The sequence below is a fragment of the Lolium rigidum genome, chromosome 1, assembly GCF_022539505.1.
Source record: "Lolium rigidum isolate FL_2022 chromosome 1, APGP_CSIRO_Lrig_0.1, whole genome shotgun sequence".
NCBI classification, from domain to species: Eukaryota; Viridiplantae; Streptophyta; class Magnoliopsida; order Poales; family Poaceae; genus Lolium; species Lolium rigidum.
Genome location: NC_061508.1, coordinates 326485049 through 326489985, shown reverse-complemented (window position 1 = coordinate 326489985; position 4937 = coordinate 326485049).

The window sequence follows — 4937 nt, the reverse complement described above, 5'->3', positions numbered from 1 at the left end:
TTGCTTGTGTTATAAGCCAAGGAAATCAGGAATTAACGAAGCAGACCTCAAGCAAACTAATAGCGACTGGGCGCACAGGGACAAAACTTATGTTCTTATCCGATCCAGCCCCGATAAAATAAGCAACCGGTCCATTCCCCGCTGCGCTGGATTGTTTCGTCGGCGATGCTGCCCGCTTGTCGCGTCGGTCCAGCACGGCAGGTCGCGCGGACACCTCGGCACGACGCGTTCCTGCCACAGAAACAGGCCGGCCGGCGCGGCGGCAGCAGCTGGCCTCTTGTTCGTCCTGTGGCCGGCAGCCAACCGAAGCAGCGCCTATCCGTCGCAACTCGCAGACGCAGTCTGGTCCGCCTGCCGCGCGAAACGCCAACACAACGGCGCGACGCGAGGCTAGTACGGCGTACAGCGGCGGAACCGAAGCATATCTATGGAAATTCAGCCACGGATGATGCGCTGACACGGAAGACCCCTGTCGGCTAATCGGTGTACGCCTTCCTCGAGAGACGAATTCAGAAATGCACTGACGGGGTTGATGGGCGGCACGTACCCATCGATCGATCAGGAACAGTGGTGCGAGATATGCTGTCACGTCGTACCGCGCGCATGGCAGTGGCAGCATCTCCTCCATTAACCAGCTCAGCCGCTGCCATGCCCTGTCGCATTGCTGCCTCGCCGTCGCTCTCGCGCGCATACGAACCGGTGAACGGGCCATCGAAAATCGACGAAACTAGCTAGACGCGGTCCGCAGGAGATTGTCAGATTGAGGATAATAGGGATCAAAAAGATTTTGAGAATTAGTATGCGTAGTACGCCGTCCGCCCGGCCGATCCGGCTTGCTTTGCGTCCAAGCCGATCCGTGTTTCCATGATTCTTGCACTGCTGAGTGTTGTGTCTGACCTGTCATCAGCAACCGGTTACAGACCAAGAGGCCGGGTGGAGGGGACCTGAAAACACGTACGTGCATCTTGCTTGCTTTGCTTGGTCGCGTGTTTTCGCAATTGGCAACCTAGCTTAGCTTAGGCTAGCTGCAACCACGATCCATCATTGGCTAAATTCCATTACTTTACTTGTCATCGAAACTCTATGGCAATATTTACGAAATTAAGGACTTCTACACTGCACTGTTTTCCTTACACTACTCATGGTGAAAGTAACTAAGATATTAACATGCACCGACACGTAAAGCTAACTATTCCCTCCGTCTATAAAAGAATGTGTCAACTTTGAATAAATTTACATGTACCTAGATACTAAAATGGATGTAGATACATCTAACTATTAATAAAGTTGATACATTCATTTATAGACTGAATACTATCTATCGTGTCACTGGCTCACCGTAGGTCATCCTTGAGGCAACAATTGTGCACTTATGCGCGCGGGAGTAGTTGATTACCCAAGGGAAGACATGGATGGGCGGCACGTACGTACCCATCGATGATCGATCAGGAACAGTGAGGAGGCGAGATATGCTGTGTCGTCTCGTCGTACTCGTACCGCACGGCAGCATCTTCTCCATTAACTAACCCTGCTGCCGCTGCCGCGTCCGCACGCTAGCTGCTCTGCCGCCTGAACGTCCCTCTCATGTACTCCCTCCGTTCTCTTTTAATTGACTCGGATTTAGTATAAAGTTGTACTAAATTCGAGTCAATTAAAAAGGACCGGAGGGAGTACGTACCGGTGAACGCGCCACCGATGCGACGAGAGTCGGTCCGTGTTTCCACGATTTTTTTTTCACACAAGTGGGGTCAAAAGAACCCCGTGGAGCTTTTATAGATTACCATGTGGCAGGTACAATTTACAGAAAGGCCCCTTAACATCTCTTGCCCTAAGAAACCTAACATTTGAAAAGGAGACCCTCCACTTTACAAAAAACACCCTCACGAAAAAGTAGAAAAAGAAATCAAGTCCAAAGGTGCCTCTGCCACCCAACGCCGGCGAACTCCAGGCGTTTCCGCCGAGCTCCGAGCGCAGCAAGCTCGAACGCTCTAGCCCGGCGACCAGATCAAGCCCCTGGCTACCGCTGGAAGGTCGGGGACGAACCACTTGACTATCCAGCTGCGTCGAGCTCCAACAGCTGATCAGCAGTGCCTCCGTCATGGAGGAAGAATCGTCTTGGCCGAGGATCACAGTGACGAACACGGTCACCGTGTGTTGTGGGCGACGAAGAATCGCTCCAGGATGCTTCTCAGAAGATTGGTGAACAACAGATTCGTCTGGAATCCCCTCAGCAACTTCACCACCATGATGGCCAGAGAGGGGAAGATCCAAGACAAACCTGCCCAGATCTCATGAGCCGCGGATGGGCTTTATTGGAGAGGCCGCCGGAGGACTGACGCCGCCCGCCTTTGGCTCTGACCACCGGAGCACCACAAGCAGCACCGCCGCAGGCCGCGGGGAGCAGCTCGATCTCCACCGCCACCACCTTCCTACTGGCATGACGCCAATATCCACAAGGGTAAACCAGAAAAATCTAGAGTAGGACAAAGCCTAGACAAACCCTAAACTACTCCGGCGTGTCACCGCGATCAACTCCTGTAAGCTTGTATTATGTCTCACAAATTGATACAAAACTATTTGGGGTACAAGGGATATAAATAGTAGAGCCAACCGACTAAGCCTAAAACCCTAACTTGCGTTACAAGTCTAGCTTAACCTAAACATATAATCTAACATCCCCCGCGTTGTCAACGTGGGGTTCAATCACGTTGAGACCGAAACGAATGTCATGAAACGGCCGTGCTCGGCAGCTCCCTTGGTAAAGATGTCGGCGAACCGCGCCGTAGTGGGAACATGAAGAACTCGAACTTGCCCAAAGCAACTTTCTCCCTGACGAAGTGAATATCTATCTCAATATGCTTTGTCCTCCGATGCTGAACTGGATTGCTGGACATGTAAACCGCTGAAATATTATCACATTAAACAATAGTGGCCTCGCCGGATGGGACGATGAAGTTCAGCCAACAACCTGCCGGAGCCAAACCGTTCTCGAAGAATCGCATGTGCAACAGCTCGATACTCAGCTTCCGCAGACGAGCGTGAAACCGTAACTTGTCGCTTAGAAGACCATGAAAGCAAATTGTTACCCAAAAAAAACACAGTATCCGGACGTGGACCGACGAGTGTCGGGGCATCCAGCCCAGTTAGGATCGAGAAGAGCACTTTTGTAGGTTTTAGGGATGGGGGAGATCGGAGAAGTGGTGGCATGAAGATTGAGACGCGGCCTTTGTGGAACGTGAAATCCTGTTTTGGCCCGAGTGCGCATTGTGTGATCATTTGTGGGAGCTTGGGTAGGAACAGCATGGGGTGGTAGAGGTGGAGTGGGATGAACAACGACGTCAGGCGCAGCGGATGAGTCAGACGTCGAAGATGGTGGAATAGGTGGAGAAGGAGCGGCGGGGGAGATGGGTGTATCGGGTGGAGCTGCGGACGCGGCAGAGGAAGCAGCCGACCCCGCTGTCGCGGCAGTGGAGTCTGGCCGAAGGGCTCGCCGCGGCAGGCGAGGAGGGCACTTGGGTGGCGGTAGGAGGCGGATGTATGGGTGTAGTAGGAGCGGTGTAGTGGTGAGGAAACCTAGCGGGGTGAGCTATGGGACGATGTAGGGTAGGCGATGGGTCAATGGGAGTTTGGGAGGGTGTCCGTGTGGAGAAAGGGAAGATATGCTCGGAAAAAGTAACGTGCCGAGAGATGTGGACGCGGCCGGAGACGAGATCCAGGGCAGCGATAACCCTTGTGTTCATCGAGTATCCTAGAAAGACACAGGGAATGGAGCGAGGTGATAGTTTGTTGGTGGAGATGGCGGCAGTGTTTGGAAAACAAAGACAAGCCAAAGACGCGAAGTTCGCAGTAGTTGGGATGACTAAGGTAAAGAGAGTAGAATGGTGTAGAGTTTGGGTTGGACTTGTGAGGCCGGATGTTAAGTAAGTAGGTGGCCGTGCGTAAGGCTTCGGCCCAAAATTTTGGTGGCATTGAGGAGTGGATTAAAAGGGTGCGAATGATGTCGTTTATTGTGCGAAGCGAGCGTCTCGCCTTGCCGTTTTGAGGGGAAGTGTATGGGCATGAAAATCGGAGAAGAATGCCATGTTGAAGAAAGAATTTTCGGTTTTGAAAGTTATCAAATTCTTTGCCGTTGTCACATTGGATAAATTTAATGGGAAGAAAGAAGTGTGTGGTGATATATTTGTGAAAGTTGAGGAAAATGGTGTGTACGTCTGATTTGTTGCGTAAAGGAAAAGTCCAGACAAAGTGGGTTAAATCGTCTAGAACGACTAGATAATATTTAAAGCCAGAGACACTAGTATGGGGAGATGTCCATAAATCGCAAAGGCAAAAGTTCAAAAGGAAAGGTACTAACAAGTAGTAGAGGAGCTAAAGGGCAAGCGAACATGTTTTCCTTGCTGACAAGAGGGACACATGGAGGTATTATGACTATCCTTATTACAATTTATTGAAAATTCGCTAAGTATAGAAGACAAGTTAGCGTTGTGGGGGTGGCCGAGACGGTGATGCCAGAGGTTGATACGTCTCCAACGTATCGATAATTTCTTATGTTCCATGCTACTTTATTGATGATACCTACATGTTTTATGCACATTATATGTCATATTTATGCATTTTCTGGAACTAACCTATTAACAAGATGCCGAAGAGCCAGTTGTCGTTTTCTCGCTGTTTTTGGTTTCAGAAATCCTAGTAAAGAAATATTCTCGAATCGGACGAAACTTTCGCCCGTGGTCCTATTTTTGCACGAAGCTTCCGAAGACCGAAGTCCAGAAGACCGAAGATTCCAACGAGTGGGGCCACGTGCAGGCTGGGAGGGAGGCCGGGCGCGCCTGCCCCGTCAGCGCCGACCCATCCCCGGGCCCCGTGGCCCCCCTCGCGCTGACCCGCCTACTTAAAGCTTCCGCCGCGGAACCCCAAAGTATCGAGAGCCACGA